The 24,313-nt window shown below is 31.8% G+C and overlaps 1 protein-coding gene across 1 annotated transcript in view; it reads left to right on the top strand.

Moving 5' to 3' along the window:
* Positions 1–5,855: 5,855 nt before the first annotated feature.
* The window catches only part of LOC129946981 (serine-rich adhesin for platelets), a 437,327-nt gene continuing 418,869 nt past the window's right edge, over positions 5,856–24,313 (top strand). Inside the window, exon 1 of the mRNA XM_056057365.1 lies at positions 5,856–6,908. The gene's annotated coding sequence lies outside the window, so the exon portion shown is untranslated. The remainder of the gene's footprint in view (positions 6,909–24,313) is intronic.

The raw sequence follows: 24,313 nt of genomic DNA, 5'->3' as shown, positions 1-24,313 counted from the left end.
AGGATTTCATTTAAAAAAAGAGGCTGGGATGCGACCCACACTGATAACTTCCCATCCCGTCTGTCGATTTGTCTTGATTAAAAGTTTGTCTATATGTACTAGTATCGATTTTACCAAATTTGTATAGATTTTATTTTTATGAAAAAACGGACTGTTGGGTTTTTATATAAAAATATTGAAAACAATATTTTTTGTAAAATAAAATAAGTTTGAAGCCAATATTTTGAATTTTTGAAAAGCTATTTGAGTCGAAAGTAAATGTTTACCAAGTTTTAGTATTGTTTTTTTTAGAGTTTTATTTTTTGTAAAAAAACCGTCAATTCGCTTTTCTTCAAAATTCTATCGAATGTTGAAAACAATATTTTCTATAAGATAAAATTAGTTTGAAGCCAATATTTTATAGATTTGAAAAGATATTTGAGTCGAAAATCAATTTTTACCAACTTTTGTTAAATTTTTTTAGGTATTTAACTTTTTGTACAAAAACTATAAATTCGATTTTTTTAAAAATTTTACTAAATGTTAACAACAATATTTTTTGAAAGATAAAAGTAGTTAAAAGCCAATATCTACAATTTTTGAAAAGATATTTGAGTCGAAAATCAATTTTTACCAACTTTTATACATTTTTTTTAAGGTTTTTATTTTTTGTACAAAATCTGTCAAATCGATTTTTCTCAACATCTTTCAGAATGCTTAAAACAATATTTTTTATAAGATAAAATAAGTTTAAAGTCTAACTTTCAAGTTTTTGAAAAGATATTTGAATCCATATTCAATTTTTACCAACTTTTGTTAATTTTTGTTCGGTTTTTAATTTTTTATAAAAAAAACTGTTAATTCGATTTTGTTCAAAATTTTACTGAATGTTGACAACAATATTTTTTGAAAGATAAAAGTAAATTAAAGCCAATATCTCAAAGTTTTGAAAAGAAATTTGAGTCGAAAATCAATTTTTACCAACTTTTATTAATTTTTTTTAGGTTTTTATTTTTTGTAAAAAAACTGTCAATTCGATTTTTCTCAAAATTTTATTGAATGTTGAAAACAATATTTCTTATAAGATAAAATAAGCTTGAAGCCTAAATTTCAAGTTTTTGAGAAGATATTTGAATCGATATTTAATTTTTACGAACTTTGAGTAATGTTTTTTTTAGATTTTTATTTTTTATAAAAAAAACTGTCAATTCGATTTTTCTCAAAATTTTATCACATTTTTAAAACATTATTCTCCGTTGCTCAAAATTGTTTTGGAGATGAAATCATATGTTAGTCGTTAAATTTAGGAGGTGACAAATTTTTTTTTTCAGTTTTTTTGATTTATTAAAAAAACCGTTAAATAGATTTTTTTCAAAAAATATAATTCTTTGAGATCACGTTACAGTCTATTATATAAAATTTAATTCAAGTCTCTAGCGTTTTTGGTTAGTAAGATATTAAGGGTTAACCAAAATTTTCACCTTTTTTTTAAACTGCTATGGTAAAAAAACCACCCACGCAATTTTCTTGAGAGCCCTTTCTGCATCTTTCTGCCTTATTATCTGTATAACAAAATTTATTTGAAGTCGATATCTCTTCTGGTTCTTGAGCTATGGACGACGAAAAAAACGTCGCGAACGTACGGACGTACGGACGTACAGACGTACGGACGTACGGACGTACGGACGTACGAACGTACGTACACACGCACGCACAGACATCTTTCTAAAAATCTTTTATTTCGACTCTAGGGACCTTGAAACGTCGAGAAATGTCAAAATTTTCAATTTGACAAATCGGACCCATTACAATAACTTCCTATGGGAAGTTAACTAGGAGGAGAGGGGATAGAACACCACCTTGCGGTGTCCTTCTACTATCGAATCCTCTGCCAGAAGACTTGCCCAGTTTTGAGTTAATTATTCTGTTGCAGTAAATGAATTAACTCCCAAAGCGAACTCTCTACATTTAGAGATGTTAGTGCGGATGTGATTGCAGATGTGTCCACGTTGTAAAAGGCACCTTCGATGTCGTAACGCTGTTTCCACCTATTAACCTTAACAGTAGGCATGTGGAGACGAAGACAGAAGTCTTGTATCAATACTTGCCCTTAAATCGATATCAATCTTTCCAAGGTCTTAAGAAGGAACGATGAAAGACTTATAGGTCGTAGATCTTTAGGATTGACTTGGGAGCATTTACCTGCTTTGGGTATAAAAACAACTTTAACTTTTCTCCATGCCGAGAGAACATGGACTAGATAAAGATAGCTGGTAAAAATTGCCTCAAGGATTGGTGCAAATATGTCAGAAGTCTTTTGTAGCTTGGCTGGTATTATTCTATCTGGTCCTGCAGATTTAAAAGGTTTGAAGCTGTTGAGAGCCCATTGTTGTATTTCCTTTGAGATCAGACCTATTGGATATGTTGTATTGGGACTTGAACGTATATAACTGGTGCACGTTTCGGTAAGAGAACTACCAGGAAAATGAGTATCCAATAGTAAGTTCAGCGATTCATTACTTGAATTTGTCCAGGAGCCGTCTGCATTTTTCAAGCAGCTTGGCATAGCTTGATAAGTTGAAAGAATTTTCCGTAACCTAGAAGCTTCAGAAGTTTTTTCTATCGTGCCACAGAAGGATCGCCAAGAAGATCTCTTAGATTTCCTTAGTGAATTCTTGTAGATTCTTTAAGATTCTTTGTAAGAGTCAAAGTGGGAAGCTAATCTTGCGGCTTTGGCCCGGTTGAAAAGTTTCCTGCATTCTTTCCTGATTGAGTCAAGCTCTGAGGCCCACCATTGTGGTTTCAGCTTTCCTCTTATGTGTATAAGTCGTCAATCAATTTCTAGCGATCTCTTCATAGCTGAGGTAAGGTTATTGACTTTGTTGTCAAGTTCGTTAGCATTTGAGGAAGGACTAGATAGGCCAGGTTCTAGTAAACTCTTTAATAAGTTCCTGTATGAAGCCCAGTCAGTTTTCCGATAGTTTCGAAAAGTCATTGGACTCGGGTTATCATCCACATTTGTATTGAACTGGATATATCTATGATCAGAGAACGAGTGTTCTTTGGATACTTTCCAGTCCAAGAACATATGGTGTATAGTATCTGAGACAAGAGTTTTGTCTAAGACTTTTTGTCGAGTTTTAGTTATGAAGGTTGGTTCATTTCTCACATTATTTACCAAGAATATAATCGAAAAGAGACTCACCTCTGTCGTTAATATTCGTGCTGCCCCATGCAGTATGATAAGCGTTAGCATCGCTCCCAATAATTAGGCGGACCCTTTGCCTTTCCGCTTTAGCGACGACTTTTTCCAGGGTTTTTCCAGGGAGAGGGCCAAGGTGGTCATGGCCAAAATACGCTAACACTAGGCAGAAACTTCCTTTGGTTGTTTCCAGCCTAGCTACGGTGGTATCTTTGTCACTGAAACGAAGGTTCACCTTTATCTGTCACACAAAGTGTGTAGTACCCAGGAGTCCTGAGGCCTAGAACAACGGATTCCACAATCCATGGCTCTTGGATTAGGACAATGTCTTCCCCGTTTCTTGCCAGACGGAGAAGAAGTGAGGCCGAGGCCTTTATGGAGTGTTGGAGATTAATCTGTACTAATTGCAGCATTTTGACTACAATTAGGCAGATCAACCTCCACCACGGTTTGGTCTGATCCTCTGAGTCTGAGGATGAACCCAAGAGTTCGTCCTCGCTTAGAAGGATCATGTTAAGGTCGTCCTCAGTCTCCATTAAGGATGTACTGTTAACAATTTTTGTAGAGAGGTATTCGCGATTGGAGAGGACATGGGTGAATCGTCACCCTCTGTTAAAAGAGAAGACGACGTCCTAGGCCCACCAACCGCGTTTTTGGAGGTCCGCTTTCCGCGTTAACCTCATCTTTTTTATAGATTCGAATTTTAATGGATTCGTAGCCATAGTCTATGGAGCCCTCGTTTAGGGCTAGAGGAACCAAGGATTCTTTATTCTTTGGCTACGATTCCATTAAAATTCGAATCTATAAAAAAGATGAGGTTAACGCGAAAAGCGGACCCTTCACTTCCTTTAGCTTGGCTATCTTCCAGTATTATAACTTTGACCATCTCGAGAATGTCCTCGATACCAGCAGATTTGATCGGTATCCAAATGCGGGCTCTAGGTCTGCTAGGAATGTCTTCCATAGCGACAACCTCAAGTTTCGCACCTGTCCAAACTTCATCTAACCGGCTGACAGCAAGCTTGTTTAGGTCACAAGACCTCTGGTCGCCACAAACCATGAGTTTGACATGGCTTTCATGCCAACCCCCATCGCTTATGGAAGGATATGGTCCTGGAAGCTCCCTAAAAATGCTCAAGAGGCCACCCGAGAGCTTAACCTTGACCAACTGCCAACGATCAGCCGATATTGTGCCATCATCATCGTTCCTGTCAATGACCGCAACCACGACTTTGCCCTTCGCGACGCCACTGAAACTGGATTGTTTCTTGAAAGGGTGAAGAGTCAGTTGATGTTAATTCATCATTCTGATGTGTAAGGAAAAGATTGATGTGTAAGGAAAAGATTAGGATTCGGTAACAGCAATTCAGCTAGGTTACCTAGAGTGAAAAGAAGCACAGGAGATAGGACCGCTGCTAGCTTTTTCGCCATTACAACGTGGGAGGTGGGATGGGAGTTGGTGACATAAACGTAGGCCGGTATGCTCTGTTTATGTAGGAATGGATGATGATTTTGGGAAGGTAGAGGGGTCCTTTAGTTTCAGGACTCATCTGGAGAAAATTCTCGAGAATCATTGACCTTACTCAGCTTCTACAACTCGACAAGTTCGACGTTCAGAGTAGAAGCATAAAAAAGTAAAATCTACAACAAATAGTAAGCAAATTTGGTAAAAATTGATGTTCCGTTCGAGATATCTCTAAATAGAAGAAGATATTGACTTCAAACAATTTTTCATTTATTCTATTTGTATTTGTTTCTATAAATTTTTTTTTTTAAAATGCTACTAAAATTGGTAAAAATTAGTTTTTCGATTAAAAAAGTTATTTCGATAGCAAAAATAGATTTTGAAATCAAACTATTTCAGTATAGACAAAATATTCTTGAGAATTTTTAAATAAAACAAATCGACAGACGGGATGGGAAGTTATCAGAGCGGGTCGCAGTTCAGGCTCTTTTTTAATCTTTTTATCTGCTAAGTAAAATTTATTTGGCATCAGTATCTCTGTCGGGTCCTCAGATATTGGCGAAAATAAAAAAACTTATTTTAAAAAGATTGCAATTAATCACATTTTTGACATCCGAAGTAAAATTTACTCCTTAGATCTCCAATTAAATAAATGGATTCACAATCTTCCAACTAGGCTTTACCCATGATTTTAGTACATCGAAATCTTATTGTCTCTTACTCATAAGTTCTTGATTCTTTTATTTCTTAAAATCCAATTTCTTTGCTTTTTAAAATTCCCAACTTATCTATCAAAGTGGTAACCATTGTGGTGAGTGGAGTTACCAACCATAAAAAGAAGCCTCTCTCTGTATTGATATTTTTGTGTATAACCAAAACTAACCGGCTCTTGCAGTCTCAGAGTCTCTCAGATACCAACCAATTTTGGTAGCCAGTTTCGTTAAGTTCATCTTTTGTCTACAGTCTTTCTGCATTGCTGAGGTGTGCGACGGGAAGACCCCTCGTCACCCCTTTGTCCAATGCAAAGCAAACAAAAAACTTGATCAAAAATAACGAAGAAAGAGCGAGCACAAGAAGAACCCGTTTTTGTGTGTGTTTTTTTTTGTATCTTGCTTTTTATCTACTTCAGTGATATACACGGTTTAAGCCTTCTTTTGAGCTTCGTTGAGTGTATTTCTGATGACCTCTTACCATTCGATAGTTGTCCGTTGCAACGTTAGTATCGCTGTCGCTTTAGTAATAGTACTTGTAGTAATTCATACTGGATCTGGAAATTCATTCGGTTTTGACTTTCTTCCTCTACGAACGACGCACGGCGGCGACTCACACGGTTAAAGAGCCCGTTTTGTTAGCTTTTTCTTATTTTGAACTTTTTCTAAAGCCTGTTCTTTTTTATTTCGGGTGCGGGCTTAAGCGAAATTATATATAGATATATTGATTTTCCTCCCTCTGGCGGTGTGGTGCGGCGGTGACGGATTGGAAAAAATAAGAAGATTCCCGTTTTACGACTTTTTCTGATGTGTCGTTTTTCCAGACTCTATTCCTACCTTTACACCATTCATCCTCTCATTAATTCGGTCATTCGGTTTACTGTTAAATTAATCTGTTAATTTATTCATATTTCGATCTTGTGATAGTATTTTTGTTTTGTTTTTGGTGATTTTGTGAGCGCGTGAGCGCTGCGCTACGCAAGCGTCTATTTCGGCGATTTTCGGTGGTATCTTTTGTGTAAAAATAATTTTGAAAAGTGTGCTTAAGTGAATTTTCCCAAAACCAACAAAAATACAAAATTGGGTTAAGTTACAAAGAGAAAAATTTAATTTGTATTTACATAAAAATTCTTTTGAGAAGTGCGGAAGATTGAGAGAAAAAAGTGAAAAAAATTAATTCAAACCGTTATACTCGTAATCTTAATTAAGTATTGTTTGTTCTTCAGAAATACGTTTATTTTCCTTTGTTGTTATTCTAAATATTTAAATTTTCGCATGTGAATTTAACCATTGTGATTTTTTGGCCACTTAAAAAATTCTTTCGAAACAAAACGTGAAAAAAGAAAAGAAAATTTAAGTGAAATCTTAAGTGAATTGCCTTAAAACTAAACTTGGATACTTATTTTAAGCTTGGTTTGATTTTGAAAGAAAACAAATCGAAAACGAAGACCAAATCAGAGCAACTAATTTCTTGGATTACTTTCTGATACTGGAATAGCTGATATTTCGAATATTTTATTGGGATTTTTGTATTTCGTTCTTTAAAAATAAGGTGAGCTTACAATTTGGTTAACATATATTTTATTCACTTGAAACAATACAAAAACTCGAAAATTTAGAAAGGTATTCGTTCAGTGCCTTTACTTAATCAAATATCGATGTTACTCCATTGTGGATAACCTTTTTAGAACTAAGTTGTATATAACTTATTCCAAGGGATATTTTTTTGATAACTTTAGATTAGGATATGGGCCAATTTTAAATTCTCTTAGTAGATTTTTTTTTCTCAAAAATTAGAGACTTGTCGATTTAAAAACCTTGTAATCTGCATTACCTAAACTTTTTAACTGATTTCAAAATTTGAATGAGTATTGATACTTCGGGAAAAAAAATACTTCTTGCATTCAAACATAACTCGTCATAATTTTGTGCTGAAAAGTTAAAAAAAGGAATGTTTCGGAAAGACAAAAGCTTAGTTACTTTTTTTTGAAGACATTGAATGAGAAGAAGTTGAATTTGTATGTGAATTTATTTATAGAAAAAGCAAAAATAATGTTTTTTAAAGTTATTGTCGAAAACTTTTGATTGATTTATTAAAATGTCTTAACCGTTTTTAACAATTAACTAGCTTAAAAGATGATTTAGCTTTCTTTGAACGAACTTAACATTTAACTATCTTTTGATATGTTTCACAAAATGACTACTTTTATAATTTTGTCATCATCTTAGTGAAAATTTTCTACAATACAGTTGTGAATTCCAATTAATAGGTCAGTTTAAGTTTGTTTTCTTGGTTTATTTTCTGGAACTTTTACGACATTTAAAGTTTTAGAGTTGCTTAATAAATTGGATAATATTTTGAAAATTGCTTCTTAGTTTAATGTAAAGCCCTTAACAGTAGGTTGTTTAAAACTTTGCTCATTGTTTTTGGAGTGCTCTCAAGTTCTCTTTTACTTTAAAACCGGAATAAAATTATCAAATACGTAAATTCCTATGTAATATGTTTTCTCTTAAATAGTGTTTTTCTTGAATTGACAAATTCTCCAAATTCTAGTCATGAAAAGTGCTTTGTCAAATTAGGCGTTTGGATTCGGCTTAAAACTGGCACACAGGAATGGTTGAAAGTTGTAAGTCACTACGCCCTAGTTCTCAACGGACCGTTGCGCAAACCAATTTATTTATATTTTTGTAATACATTAACGATGTCTTCAAATTCGGATAAAAACATAATTTTTACAATTTGGAATTACCAAATATTTTCATTTCTGGTTAGTTTTTTTATATAAGTTAAATTTTTAATAATTTCGAACATAGTTATTTGATGTCCAATATCATTGTTTTTGGACTTGAATATCTTGATTTCAAACTTATTACGATTGGAATTTTTTTTATAAAAATAGCCAACATTTTATTCAAAATTGGTAAAAATAATATTAGAACCAAATTATCTTAAAAACCAAGGATTATATTTACTTGAAGACATTTCATCTTTTGGGTTTAATATGGCTCGTAAAGTCTCAAACAAAAGGTTTTAACTTACATTTTCAATACAAAAAAAAATGTTTGATAAATTCGTTTTACGTCTGCAATTATTCTATAGAAAACAGATTTGACTTAAATTATATGATAAAAGACTTTCAAAATTAACTCAATGGCAATTCAACTTATAGTCTATAAAATAAGATTAAGTGTTTAGCCTTGGAATGAGAGATAGTAAGCTGTTAAAAGTTTGTTAAACATTTGTTTGTTAAAACATTCCCTTAAGTTTTCTTATAATTGTGTAAAATGTCCCATAAAATCTCGTATCCAAATTTAACGACAACCGTTTTTTCGTGACTATCTCCTTTTTCATAGATCCAATGATCTTTAATATCTTTACCAAAATGATCGACCATACTCAATTCCAGTTTCTTTGGTTTTTTTTTTGTTTTAGATTTGTGGGTTATTATAAAGCCAAATAAATAGTTTCTTTTGTTTTGAAAGATGTTTGAGCAAAACGATAATTCGGAAAGACTTTTGATTAAAAGCAATCTTTTTTTATTCATCAAATAAAATTGAAGTTGAAATCTTAAAAACGTTAAAACTGCTATAAGAAAAAAAAAAAAACTGAAAACTGGTAGTCTGAGAATTCTAGTAAAATTATAACTGGAACCTCCAAAAAGTTAACCCATGAAATTTTGTAATGGGAATTGACCCAAGCTGTCACCAAAACTACAAGTCAAAAGTCCCCCAAAAATCCAAAAGAGAGGGGGTTAAATAAAACAAACTAGAATACTCAGTTTAACACAATCAAAACTAATAGATGCATGATTTCAGGACAATTTTTTAAATTTAAAAACACTCTTTTCTGTCCTTACCGCCCAAAACATCATCCTTTCAATGCCCTTCAATTGGAATTTTTAAAAACCAAAATAGAAAGATTTTCCATTTCTTGCTTAGGATGACATCCTTTGTCGATTCCGATCTTAAAATTTTATACAACAATAATTTGGACCTTTTATGCTATCTTTCCTAGAATATGACTGAATTTTACATAAAGTCAATCCTCAAAATTTCATTGAAACCGATAGCTGTTAGAAGTTCGTCATATTCACTCGTTACAAAACAATTTAAATTCCATTGACCCACAAACGATCACTAATTTAACTAAAGTCTTAGGTTTCCATATTTTCCTCTCAGATAAACTGCTTTATCTCACGTGATCCTTATTATTGATCTTAATACTTAAATGTGTCGTTCAATCAAATTTTCAAAGCTTGTGGTATATTTTAACCTATTTGAAACTTTTTATGTTAATAGAAAACTGTTGTCCATACAACTTGTAAGTGCGAATGAGAAAATGCATTTTCTACATATTTAGTCCACTAAATATAAAAGCAAAAAAGAGGCTGGGATGCGACCCACACTGATAACTTCTCGATTGTCGATTTGTCTTGCTTAAAAATTTTACAGGTTTTCATGTTTTGCTAAAAAAGTTGTTAAGTGAATTATTCTAAAAAAAATTAAAAATTAATAACAATATTTTGCATTATGATGAAATAGTTTTATTTTAAAATCTATGTTTTTTTAACGATATTCTTAGTCGAAAGTCAATTTTTACAAATTTTAGTAGCTGCAAGTTTTAAAGTTTTTATTTCTTATATAAACAAATACAACAATTGGATAATTGAAATTAATTTAAAGTTAATACAATAAACATAATTTTTTACAAATTTGAGTAAATTATTTTGTAGATTTAATTTTTTTTTATTAAAAAAACGGGCTGGTTGAATTTTATCAAAAATTCACTGAATGTCAAAAAAATATTTATGTGAGATAAAATAAGTTTGAAGCCAATATTTTTAATTTTTGAAAAGACATTTGAGTCGAAAATCAATTTTTACGAACTCTTATAAATGCTTTTTTTAGGTTTTTATTTATTGTTAAAAAACTTAAAAAAATGTATCATGTGTTAAAAACAATATTTCTCTTAAGATAAAATTAGATTTAAGCCAAAATTTCTTTTAAAATGATATTTTAGTCAAAAATCAGTTTTTTGTAAAAAGAAACTATTAATTCGATTATTCTCAAAATGGTACTCAATTTTGACAAAAATATAGTTTATAGACAATGTCTCAAAATGTTGAAAAGTTATTTGGGTCAAAAATCTAATAAAAATATAATTTCCTAACTTATATATTTTATTTTTTTGTAAAAAACCTTCCAATTAGATTTTTCTCAAAATTTTACCAAATGTTGAAAGATAAGATAAAATAAGTTGGAAGCCATAATCTCAAATTTTTGAAAGATATTTACGTCGAAATTCACTTTTAACAAACTTTTAGTAAAGTTTTTTCGGGGTTTTACTGTTTGTTAAAAAACTTTCAATTCGATTTTCAAAAAATTTTATCGAATGTTCAAAAAAAATTTTCATTGCTAAAATTTCAATGTTTTGAAAAGATATTTAAGTCGAAAATCAATTTTTACCTACTTTAGTTAACTATTTTCTAGGTATATAATTTTTTGTAAAAAACTAATTCGATTTTTCTCAAAATTTTACCAAATGTTGAAAACAATATTTCTTATGAGAAAAAATAAAATAGAAGCAATAATCGCCAATTTTTTAAAAATATTTATGTCGAAATTCAATTTTTAACAAATTTTATTAATTTTTTTGTTTAGGTTTTTATTTTTTATAAAAAAAAACTATCAATTCCATTTTTCTCAAAATTTTACCACATGCTAAAAATGTTTTTTAGGTGCAAAAAATTGTTTTGGAGATAAAATTCTTTTTTATTCGTAAGAATCGAGGTGACAATTTTTTCAGTATTTTTGATTTATAAAAAAAATTTACTTTTTTTTTTTTTAAATATAATTGTTTGCTATCATGTTACAATATATATATAAAAATTAATTCAAGTCTCTAGCGTTTTTGGTTCATGAAATTTTTGAGAGGGTTAACCAAAATGTTCAGCTTTTTTTTGGAACTGCTATGGTTCAAAAACTACCCACGCAATTTTCTTGAGAGCCCTTTCTGCATCTTTCTGCATTATTATCTGTATAGCAAAGTTTATTTGAAGTCAATATTTACACTGGTTCTTGAGCTATGGACCAAGAAGAAAACGTCGTGAACAAACAAACACACGTACCCACAGACATCTTTCTAAGAATATCTCTTGAAACGTCGAGAAATGTCATTATTTTTAATTTGACAAATCCGACCCATTACAATAACTTCCTATCGGAAGTTAATAAATAGCTGGACAGTTCATACATAAGAGATTAAGCATGACAACATTCCAAAGCAAAAATAAAACGTATATAGTTTTTAAAAACCATGTATATTAAATTTTTCCTACGAATTTAATTTTGTAATTCGTATTTTCGGTTGCTTTTAAAACTTGAGCTTTTTTCTTTCATTTATATTATAGTTTTAGTTACACCTTCTTAAGAATTCCTTGTTCTTTGATAAAGTTTAACTAGAAAAAAACACCCCCAGTAGTGTACAAAAATTTTTAAAATATAAACAAACATTTTCGTTATCTCGTTCATTCTCAGAATATACATAACTGTGATTTAAATTCCTTTTCTTTAATTTTTCTTTTGACTTGCAACAATTTATATAAAAATATAATATTTAATTTTAAAAATATTTCTAGGAACCATTTTCTTTTTGTAAGAAAAATAAACAGAAATTAAAATTGTTTTTCGTCTCAAGAGAAATGTAATTTTATTTTTTATTTAAATTTTTGTTCTCATTTGATAAAAATAACATAAATTAAAAAAAATCTATGATGTAAGATTTGAAAATACGTTAAAGATATAAAAACCAGGGATGGAATCTCTAAAATCTAAATCTTCTCCTTGGGAGCATTAAATATCCTGAGTATTAATTTTTCAGTTTAAAACAAAAAGTTTCTTGATTTTTTAAATCATCTTTATAACCTTGGAAAAAGTTTGTTTTCGGGCTTGCACTTTACTTAAAATTGTATTTACAATTTTCAACGATTCTTGGTTGCTCGTAATATTTTCAGAAATGAAGGGGATCTACAGTTTTAAGCCGAATCCGAAAGGCTAATTTGAGAAAGTAGTTTGTCAAATCTTCGCAAGAGGCAGTACCCTTGAAAAAAAAACTTTATTAGGCACAGTTGAAGATTTAACCCAAGACTTCTGGCATGACATCACAATAATCATCACGCTATAGGGACTAGTACTTAAAAAGTCTTAACTATCTTATTTTTTCATTAAGTTTCTGAAAAACCTTGTAACGATAACGTTTTTTTTGAAACCTTTTAACGACTTTCCATTTTTTTAAAAGTCCTATAATAAACGTGATCTTCGCAAACAAATATTCAGAACCTCCGACAAGTAACAGTTTCAAATTTATATTTATCTTTAATGTCGATTTGTTTACTACACAAAATGTTTTATTTTCAAGAGCACCAAAAGTAATTTACGAAATGTGAATCACATCTTAGCCTTTTTGCTATGAGACCCAATACCGCTCTTTTGTTAAGTGACGCAAGATTCCAAATAATATATAAGCTTTGGCCATTTTGATGCTTTCTAAAGGCCATTTATCTGCCTGAAGCTAAATAGTTACATAATTCAATATTGACATTTCCTTTGAGCCATATTTGAATTAAATCCGTCCATGCTGGGTTAACACTCCGTAAACATAGGTTACCTAAGTGGCAAAATTTTCATTAGTTAAGAATTTCATTTAATTTTAATTAATTTTTTTTGTTCGCCTTTTTTTCTCTCTCTTTTCGTGTTTTTACTTTTTTTTCTTCTTTCATATTTTAATTTGAAAAATATTTAAATACAAAGTAACATTTTTTTAACATGATGTGTGAATATGTTATTGCTATCTCCGTTTAGGCTTCACACGTTCATCATATTTACCTACCTTTGCCTCTAATGTAAGCCACAAAGAAGAAAAACGCATTATATTTGCCCGAAAAGAATGTAAAACAATTTCATTTCAATGTTTGTTTCTTGTAAATAAAAATAATACCATGTAGGGAATAAGTTACAAACCAAACTTAATTGAAATAGCAAAAAAAAGTTGGTTGTTGCGTCGTCGAACGTCGCGTCTCATCGTCGTCGTCCGTCATCCGTCGGAGACTATCGCAAACTTAGAGCACCAGTGTAATCCAATACGCGGAATAACATTCACTTTAATTTTTCATTGTTTTAAGCTACCGAAACGTTAAGAGCTTCTAGCTTAGCTTATAAGTTAATATGCCATCACAATCATCGCACAGCACTTTCAGACTTGCCATATGATGATGGTGATGGGGATTTGAAAATTTGAGTTGAAGCCATCATCATCGCCACCGCCAAGCCGCCGTCGCTGAGTAAAGCAGTCGCATCGTTTGTGCTGCTTAAGCTAAATAGAAAGTTGAGATATCATGTTTATATTTTATTGTTTTTGTTTTTACTTAGTTTTTGAGTTGCGATTTGGTTTTTGTTTTCATACAGAAATATGAGATTGGTAACAAGTTCATATAAATTGAATACTAGAATTACATTTTGTGGAATTTTAGTAACATTAACATTTTCATCATAAAAACGGAGTTTAGAAATTCTACATACGATTTATTTCTTAACCATCTAGGATCAGACACATCTCTCAGTTGAATTAAAAAATAATGTCAGCATAGGTACCATTCAATTCTTTATTTAGGTAGAACTTCTTTTTTTGTTTTTCTTATAATTTATTAAAATAAAATTAATACAGTAGAATTATAAGAATAAGGTTGGTAAATAGATACTTTTTCTTTGTATAGACAAATTTGACGCGGAAAAAATTATTCCGATGACCTTCGCTTTTTGTTTTGGTTGATAATAATTTATACTTTTTTTTTTATTTCAACACGTAAATCAAAAATGTATGTCTGTCTGTAGTTTTTAGTTCCGTTTTCCGTATTTATTTTCACACGAATAACAATTAACTGACTTAAACTTCCCCAAATTATTGCAATTTGTTTATTGCAATAACGTTGGTTCCACAAAGAATAAAAAACATAGAAGACAAAAGTTATGTGCTTTAAAATTTTTTAAACAAGGGCAAACTAATCTTTTGACAATTATTTTAATTACAAACAAAAAAATTAAAATATTTATAGAAAACTTCTTCAGTCATATTTATTTATTAGTAAACATTCAGTCTTTTCTTAGTTAATACAAAATAAATGTTGGTTGTGTCTTTTGTAACATTTAATTATCACAATTATAGTTTAATATGATTGTACAAAATCAGATAATATCGTTTCTTGAAACTTAATTTGTACCTTGTCGTGCTATAAGTTCAGTTACAAGCGTACAACACGATTATATAGGAGGATAATACTTTGTATCAATTGTTAATCATTTATTTCGTCATAAAATCAAAATTACCGACCTGAGCTTTAAAGGCCATCGAAATATAAAAAACACGCACTGTTTTCATTGATATTTTTAACACTTCTTCCGTAAAATGTATCTTAACAATTTTAAAAAGTCTGCGAGAGGTCCTTATAGTATGCTCTCCGAATCTAACCACAGAAATAATTTTGAGAATTAGAATAGGAACTTCCCGAGAGACAAGCTTAATCTTCTCTTAAATCACTAAGACTCTTTTGGGTTCTTTACGATTTCTTTGTCTCACTAGAATCCTGTAGAAGAATCCATCCATCTTCATTTAGAAGAGTAGTTTTTTGCCTCTTTTCTAACACCTCTATTAAATCTCTATGGTAGAAGTCAGTTTTCATATAAGTCCCCAAAAATTAAGGGTTTCAATGAATGCATTACAGAAAAGTATTGATTCTTAGAACAATAGTTTGAGTTCATATTAAACTTGCATAAATGGTATTGTTTTCTTTGTTATTCTTCAACGGTAAAAATCTTTTCATTAAAAAAAAAGAGAACTAGTTTAAGCTTATTTCTCGCGTGCCACAGTAAAAGCCTTTCGACTACTTCCACAATAAATTTTTAGAGTATATTGATGTTAGCAAATGATCTGTAAAGCGTTCATAGCTTTTAAAGGTGAAGATGTTCCCTAATCAGCAATGAAATGGATCTGGTGAATCATTCTCTTAAGAAGGCATCGTAATGGTATTCTTTATCGTTCTACATCCATTAACGTACAAATTTGGACAGGGCACGAGGGACTTCTGTTTGAAGTGTCAACTATTCTTTAAGACATAACAAACGGGAGGAGAGTCAGATTCTGTTTCCAATAGTTTTTAAAACAAGAGAATGTTCCTTAAACTCATTCCTTATATACATACGCTTGGCAATTATTGTGATTCTATATTCCTTAGTGTCCCAAACTATAGCAACTTAAGCAAAGCTGAAATCAAATTGACATTTCCTCAATGCTAACTAATGTAAATATTTAGAATAATTAGGTAACCATTTAATATCAAATGGATGTTTTGAGTAACAAGGTCTTGAAGTTTAGACAATATCATTTTTTACTTCAAAGTGATAGCTGTTGTACTTCTTCACGTTTCAATATCCATGATATCTTAATAAATGTTTTTTTTTACAAAAAGTCTGTATAAGAGCTTTTAAACGATCTTATACTTCTGTGACATCTCGATGTGCCGGAAATCAAATTGGTTTTCCAGACAACATAAGAACGTAAGAAAAGTAATTGGATTCCAATTTTTTGAAAAAAAGTTACAAAGTGTTTTCTCAAAATTTTACCAGAGTTCAAAAACGTTACACTTCGTTGTATAAAATTATTCTGGAGCTAAAATCATTATTTTTGATTTCTAAAAAAAACGTTAATCTATTTTTTTCAAAATTATAATAATTTGTTATCATGTCACAAAATCCATATGCATACTAATGTTATAAATGCGAAAGTAACTCTGCCTATCTGTCAATCACGCCTAAACTACTGAACCAATTTGTATGAAATTTGGTATGGAGATGTGTTTATACCCCAATGATGCATTCCCATGGAACAATTCAAGTGGACCGATCGCTTTTACGCCTAAACTACTGAACCTGGGCTGGTTCCATGGGAAATCTGGAGTGGTTGTGTGAGAGGGCAATCTTAGCTAATGGGATAGTTAGCCAGATAAACGGACAAATTATGTCGAACGTTTAGGGAAATATCGTCGAGTACCTCTCAGTACGTTGTCTACGTAATGAACACGGAGCAAGTAACATCATACCCCAAAGAGTTTCTTAAGTCTCTGGAATTATCAAGGGTGCCTTCTCATAAGTTGAGATTGAAAATTGGTGTTCCAGTCCTGTTAATGAGAAATCTTGATGCACCAAAGTTATGTAATGGTACACGGCTACAAATTACTAACCTAGGATGAAATATTATAAAAGCTATAATAATGACTGGAAGAGCAAAAGGAAAAAATGTTTTAATTCCCTGCGTTCGGATAATTCCAACCAATTCACCGTTTTAGTTTAAAAGAGTGCATTTTATATCTAAAAGCAGCATTTGCAATATAAATAAATGAAGCTCAACGCTGAAAGTTGCAGGTGTAGATTTGGAAATAAAACAATTTTTTCCATTCACAATTATATGTAGCATGCTCACGAGTCTCAAACTCAAAAAATCTTTACGTTCTGGGCAATTAAGGAAAAACAAAAGACGTCGTATATAAAAATGTATTGCAGTAATCTATCTTCTTCTTAAAATGTATTAACCCAAACTATAACCTATGACAATCACATTTAGCATGGCCTCATCGCATCTCGGCACAATTGAAAAATAGGTACAAAAAAGTACTGCTTAGGTTTTTTCATACAATTATCCAAAAAAACTATCTAAAGCGGACGAAGTCGCGAGTAAAAGCTATTATAATGTAAAATTCAATTAAAGTCGCTAGAGTTATTGGTTTTTGAGATATTTGAAGTAAATAAAAATTGTTTTGAAGTTATTTTCTGCATCTGTCTATGTTATTGTCTGGAATATGAAAAATGGTATCCCGAACGTACAAACATAAATATTCGATTAAGATTCTAATTACCTTAAAACGTTGAGAAATGTCAGAACGTTCAATTCGACAAATTCTTACGATTACAATAACATCTTCAGAAAGTTAAAAAATCATACCACATTTAAAAACATTAATGATATTTTTACAAAAAGGAACTACCAAACCCTGATTTTTGATTTAAATGTCATATTCAAAATATTTTTGATGATATTTAAAAAATCCAAGTGGCGATTAAAAAAAAAACTACTTAATTCTTTTAACGTCTTTAGTACCCCGACATAAAACGCCATTTTAATAAACTTTCCCTTGTGAAAGTTTAACACAAAACTTTTTTCAAAAAAATCTAATTTTTTATGAATTTGCAACAAAAGAGTTTTTAACCTTCTTCACGCCTCCGAAAACATTTGAACTTTTTAGACAAATTTTGAAGACGCATAAATGAAGCAATGTTGCCGGAATTTATTCTAAGGAGAATGTCCCAATTTCCAGAGCTTAATGTGTTATTGAAATAGCCAGTTGTATTCCAACACTTAAAACAATTTTGACGTATTACTTGAAACGTCATTAATAAACTTCTTAAATTGGAAAATCAAGTAAAATATACTGCTGAGCCCAATACACTTTATCAGCTTTTATTTATAGCTTAAAAATATTCTCTGAAATTTTTTTTACCAAACTTTTGTTTATTAGCAAAAGTTAAATGAATTGTTGCCATTAAGTTAACCCTTGACCTTAACTTTGGACAAACTATTAAGTATCAAAAAAAAATCAAATGGGGTGGCGCAACAGTCCGTTGTGAACCAGGGCCTAGTGACTTACAACTCTCAACCATTCCTGTGTGCGAGTACTGTTGTCAGGAATGGAAGGGACCTACAATTTAAGGCCGAATCCGAACGGCTAGTTTGAGAAAGCACTTTTTCATGACAAGAATTACTCTTGAAGGATTTGTCAATTCCTCGCAAGAGGCAGTACCCGCGAAAATTAATTTTTTAAATTAAGCTGTCACAGTCAGGGATTGAACCCAAGACCCCTTGCATGACAGTCCAACGCACTAACCATCATGCCACGGGTACTACAACTATTAAGTATACAAATTCTTTTTCCAGTTGCTCGTGAATAATATATATGAGATTCTTTATCAAAATCAGTTTTTTTTTTCGAAGGACACCACTCGGACTGAGATTACAAATGTCAAGACAAGCAATAACGTTCTTCTGTGTGCAATTTATAATTTGTCGAGTTATTGCTTAAAAGTGTTAAGTTTTGAAATCATACGTTATGAATATAAAATTAATAAAAAAAAATATGAAAATTAAAATTACACTCTTTGAATTCCCTTTATTATGTAATTTCAAATCAACTTTTACCGGGCTTTTAAGTTTAACAAAAATCTTTAATGCCATAAAAATACAATACCTATGTCAGCTCAATTTTCAAACATATGTGCTGAAAATATGAATTCAAACATTCCATATTTTCCAGCCATGATGGTTTTCGTTTTGGTACATAATGTCTATGCACTATAAAATATAGTCATGTGTCTAAAACCGAGGAAAAATGGTTAGTGCGTTAGATTGCCATGACAGAGGTCTTGGGTTCAATCCCAACTTGTGCCACCTAACTTTTTTTACGGGTACTGCCTCTTGCGAGGAATTGACAAATTCTCCAAGAGTAATTCTTATCATGAAAAGTGCTTTCTCAAATTTGCTGTTCGGATTCGGCACATAAACTGTAGGTCCCTTCCATTTCTGATAACAGTACTCGCACACAGGAATGGTTGAGAGTTGTAAGTCACTAGGCCCTAGTTCTCAAAGGACTGTTGTGACACTTAATTTATTTATTTTTATTTCTAAAACAAATTTCTATTCAATAAGGGGTTAATTTACTCCTTTTGTTTCTTTTTTACTAAACTATTAAATTAAATTTTTTACAAATAGCAAATTCTTCACATACACTTAAACATTATATTTATTATTGTATCTATTATATCATAGACTCCAAAAATTAAGATAGAAATATTATCAAACAGAATGTTTAAAAAAAATTTACATTTCTTAAGTTATTATTAATATTCATGAAGAATAAAAAAAAGTTAAATATTCAATTTATGAAATTGAATTAACAAAACTGAAAGCGAACCACAACCCGCCTCTGAAGTTCCTGTCCAAGCTTTGCCTAAGTATCTGTTGAGTTTTGTTAAACAAACTATTGACTTGTGCTACTAAGAGAGTGCATTAAATTTCTCCCATATGAACAAATAATAATAGGAACAAATAAACTTATTTGTTTAATTTTACAAGTAGTGTCAATACTTGTCACACAAGTTGAATTGACTACATTATCTTCTTTGTCATTGTATCAATGGTTCACACACAAAAATGTTTAACTTTGTTTAAAAAAAAAGAGAAAAAAGCTAAGGAATTGTTTTATTAATTAGAAATTTTATCAAAAAAAATGCTAATTTATATTTCGCCTGTTAAACAAGTATAACAAAAAACAACAAAAATAAATAAATACAAAAACACATTAAATTATCACTGATACAAAAAAAAACTGCTTACGATATCAAATTTTGTTTACGTAGGTATAAAGGTGTTCGTGTTTATGTGTATTTTTATTTCTTTTAATTTGCGAATTTCGGTGCTAATTATTTTTGTGGTTTTTCGCACAACTTTGTGGATTCGAGTGGTATATTAGTTTAAAGTCACGAAAAAAAACATACATGATAATGTGACTAGTTTTTTTTAGTAGTATTGCTTTATTCAGTAACATACTCGTACAAAAATTATTTCCTAGTAGATGTTTTATGAGTGTTACGTATATTGGTTTATAGAAAAAAGATAAAATAATTCACGACTGAATCACACGAAGTTCATTTTGTTGCTCAAATATGTAACGTGACTCTGACTAGGTTTTGGTAACTTCTGGTCATGCGAATGCCTCAATAAAGTTTTCTTCTATTTTAAAATGTATTTTAAAGATTTTTTAATGTGTTCCAACAACCTCTATCCCAGGAAAAGGAGATTCATACAAAACTTTTGCTGGACTAGACTATTCATAAAGAAGTTGAATAAGTCTCAAGATATGATATCATTGAAATTTCTATTGTTTTATAACATTCAACTAAGTTTCAATGTGTGATTTGCATCCAAAACGCCCAATTTTGTATGACTGCAAAGCATAAATGAGACATTAAATTTGATCAATGTCGTTGACCAAGTTGGCTGTCAGGGACGCAGTGTTGGTTTGTGGTTAGTTGGCAAAGAATTGTGATTTCAGAAAACCTCAAAAGAAAAAGTCTTACGACACCAAATCAATAAATTTATGTGCAAATTGCATAAAGTATAATATATTCAAATTTATAAAGACATCAAAAAATTAAAATGCATACAGTAACATAGAAAATCTTTCAACGAGTTCAGATATGCTGCTTGAAAAACGCAGACGACTCCTGGACAAATTCAAGTAATGAATCGCTGAACTTACTATTGGACACTCACATTCCTGGTAGTTCTCTTACCGAAACAATTATATACGTTCAAGTTCAAATACAACATATCCACAAAGTCTGATCACAAGGGATAAGCTACAATGGGCTCTCAACAGCTTCAAACTATTTAAATCTGCAGGACCAGATGAAATAATACCAGCTGAGTTAACAAAGACTTCTGACATAATTGCACCAATCCTTGAGGCGATTTTCAACAGCTGTCTTTACCTGGTTCATGTTCCCTCGGCATGGAGAGAAGTTAAAGTTGTTTTTATACCTAAAGCAGGTAAATGCTCCCACGTCAATCCTAAAGATCTACAACCCATAACTTTATCATCATTCCTTCTTAAGACCTTAGAAAGATTGATTGATATCCATTTAAGAGCAAGACTTCTGCCTACGGTAAAGGTAAATCGTCGGAAACAGCGTTGCACACTTAAGTACGCACCATCGAATATTCCCTCCATCATAAAGAGTTCACTATGGTAGCTTTCCTTGACATCGAAGGTGCCTTTAACAACGTGGACACATCTGCAATCACATGTGCAGTAACATCTCTAAATGTAGAGAGTTCGCTTCGGGAGTTAATTCATTTAATGCTTACTAGCAGAATAATTAACTCAAAACTGGGCATCTTTTCTGGTAAACGATTCGTTAGTAGAGGGACACCTTAAGGTGATGTTCTATCCCCCTCTATGTACGCAACGTACAGGAAAGAGTCAAAACAGCTACTGTAGCTCTCTTTTCTTGCAAAAATACTCTTGGTAATAAATGGGGTTTACAACCCAGAATCACGCATTGGCTATACACATCGGTAATCAGACCGATTTTTATGTACGGTGCGGCAGTATGGTAGACTGCTTTAGAGAAAGGTATAAACAGGGATAAGCTAAATAAAGTAAAACGTTCAGCTTGCTTCGCACGACCCCCACCTCTTGACATATTTAGCAAACCAATAACTGCAAGCTCTGCTATTCACCTCAAAGCTTAGTCGCAGTGGACTTCCAACAACATTAGCCACTCTGTAATTCTAAGGTACTTAGAATCAATTCCAAAGCACACTGACTACACCATCCCCGAATTGCAATTCCATTTCCATTTTTACACAGATGGGTCAAACACAAAGAAGGGGTTGGTGGAGGTTTATGCTCTGAACGACTGGAATTAATTCTCTCATTTCGCCTTCCCAATCATTGTAGCGTGTTCCAGGCGGAACTTTTGGCGATAAAAGAAGTCTTGTCTTGGCTCAAAGAAAACGCGATATCAACATTTTATATCCGTATTTTCTTTGATAGCCAGGCCGCTATATGGGAGATGGGACAACAGTTTAATATTCAGCTTTGCTGGATGCCGGGCCATAGAGATATTCCGTTAAGGTAACCCATTCTACCTCGTTTGGCAAATGCTGGCATACCAATCGCTACTTGTAAACCGCTGCTAATGCAAGACGCTGTGAGAAGGCAGGCACCAGGTGGAACAACATCACCATGTGTCAAGCCACAAAAAACATCTGGCCAACACTGGATTTAAAACCTTCAAGGTGCTTGCTCTCTCTAAGCAGATCGCATATAAGCTCGATAATTGGTGTCATAACCGAACACTGTATGAAAGGACGCCACGAGACTACGCGTATTCTCAAATGACTTTTGCAGAAGCTGTATGGACGAAGAAGAGGAAGAAACGGTTCTTTAACTTCTCTGCACATACCCTGCTCTAGCTCAAAAACGCAAGAAATACCTAGATCTTTAACGATCTAAATCATATCGGTATAATCAGCCTCTCACGTTTCGTAAGGGACTCAAGCTGGTTCCATTGAGCTCAGGAGGAAGCCTCAAGATTCATGTGGTATCAGAATGGGTAATTGAAATGGCCTAAGCGTGTCCGTTTCCATCTTGGACAGCCACTATAACCTAACCTAACATAGAAAATAAAAATCATAACAAAAATGTTACATGTTTGGAAAACTTACGTTTTTAAGTGCGATAATCTATGAGGATCCTGATATAAAAACAGACCCAAGAGAAAAGCAATAGAACAAACAATTGTTAAACATGCCCTGTACCAAATTTTAAGCGAATTCCTTCGCCCATACAGTGTCTAGCTCAAATAACATAAATGGTGCACTTGGGCGTATACGCACTTTTTTTTTTAAATATTTTTTTTTGTATTTTTTGCTGATCCGAGCTGGTTTTTAACAATAAAACCATTTATTACTTTAAAAAGGAACAATGTCTTCTGTAATATCTAAACAGAACAATATTTTGTTTCCTTTAAACTTCATATAAATAAATTTAATATACTTCCCGAAATTCTGTATCGCAAATAACGTCAATAGTATCTCCACAACTTGTTTTATTATAAATTTAGCTGGTTGTCATTTAGATATAGAAAACTTTCGATCACAATTCTAGATACACAGCAAAAGCTACTCTTTTAATCTCCACCTTGATATCGGTGACTCAACTTATAACCAAACCAAACCAGACCAGCACTTTAATCGAATGCAAATGCAAACAAGTAGTCCTTCTATATTCACATAAGTTATCCAGTTTATTGGTATGCAATCGGGACAGAATAAAACTGACTAAAAAAACCGCAACTTGATACTTGAAGTCATTTGCATTTGACAAAAAGGTGGTCATAATAGTCATCACAGCACATAACCTACAAGAATACCGTAATAGTTTTTCTAACCTTATCTTTGTATCTGACTTGGCATTGACAGTATCTTGAAAGTCTAAATAAAAAATGTACATTATTGTCTCGTAATTTTCATATTCTTAAATAAACAAAAACATCATTCGGCCATACGCTACTCTAATGAAAATCATGTTAATAAACTATCAACTTTGTCGTTTTGTTGGCAATAAATTGACAAAAAATAAAAATCCCAATCGAAGCTTTCAAAAAAAAGTGTTAATCAACGTTAAACATTAAAAGCAGTAATTTTTTGTTTTTGTGTTGACAACTAAATAAGTTTGTGATCTTTTTTGTTTCATCGAAACAATTAAACATGGCCAGATGCAAAATATAACAACAATAAAAAAAAGAACCTTACGCTTAGAATTCTTGGTTGTCATTACAAATGGCTCATTTTAACACCTCATTAGTTTGTTGCCTGGGCTTTTTTTTGGATACATAAATACTAAATGGGTACTTAGCTATAATTATTTTAAAGCTTGTTAAACTTTTTGTTATTTATTTGTGATGTTGTTGCCATGAATTTATCTCCATCACATTTGCAAAACTCTGATGAAACTTAAACTCGGCTAAAAGCATAAACTTGTTTGGGGATTTGAATGACAAGCTAACGCTTCGCAACTGTCAATATATTGGATTAGATCGGTGACGGTGACTGTGGTGACGGTGGTGGCAGCGGAGGTGAAGTGAAGTGAAGCTGTTTGAATCTAAAGCTGAGTGGCTATTGGTGTTACCTCTGCAGAATGTTGAAGACAAAAAAAAAATATAAAGAAATAAAACTTGCACAGCAAGAGCGGCTATATCTAATATTAATTGATTCCGTTTACTGTTTTG

This window comes from Eupeodes corollae, chromosome 2 (genome assembly GCF_945859685.1).
Source record: "Eupeodes corollae chromosome 2, idEupCoro1.1, whole genome shotgun sequence".
NCBI lineage: Eukaryota > Metazoa > Arthropoda > Insecta > Diptera > Syrphidae > Eupeodes > Eupeodes corollae.
Note: the sequence above shows the minus strand (reverse complement) of the source record. Positions and strands in the feature narration are given on the sequence as shown.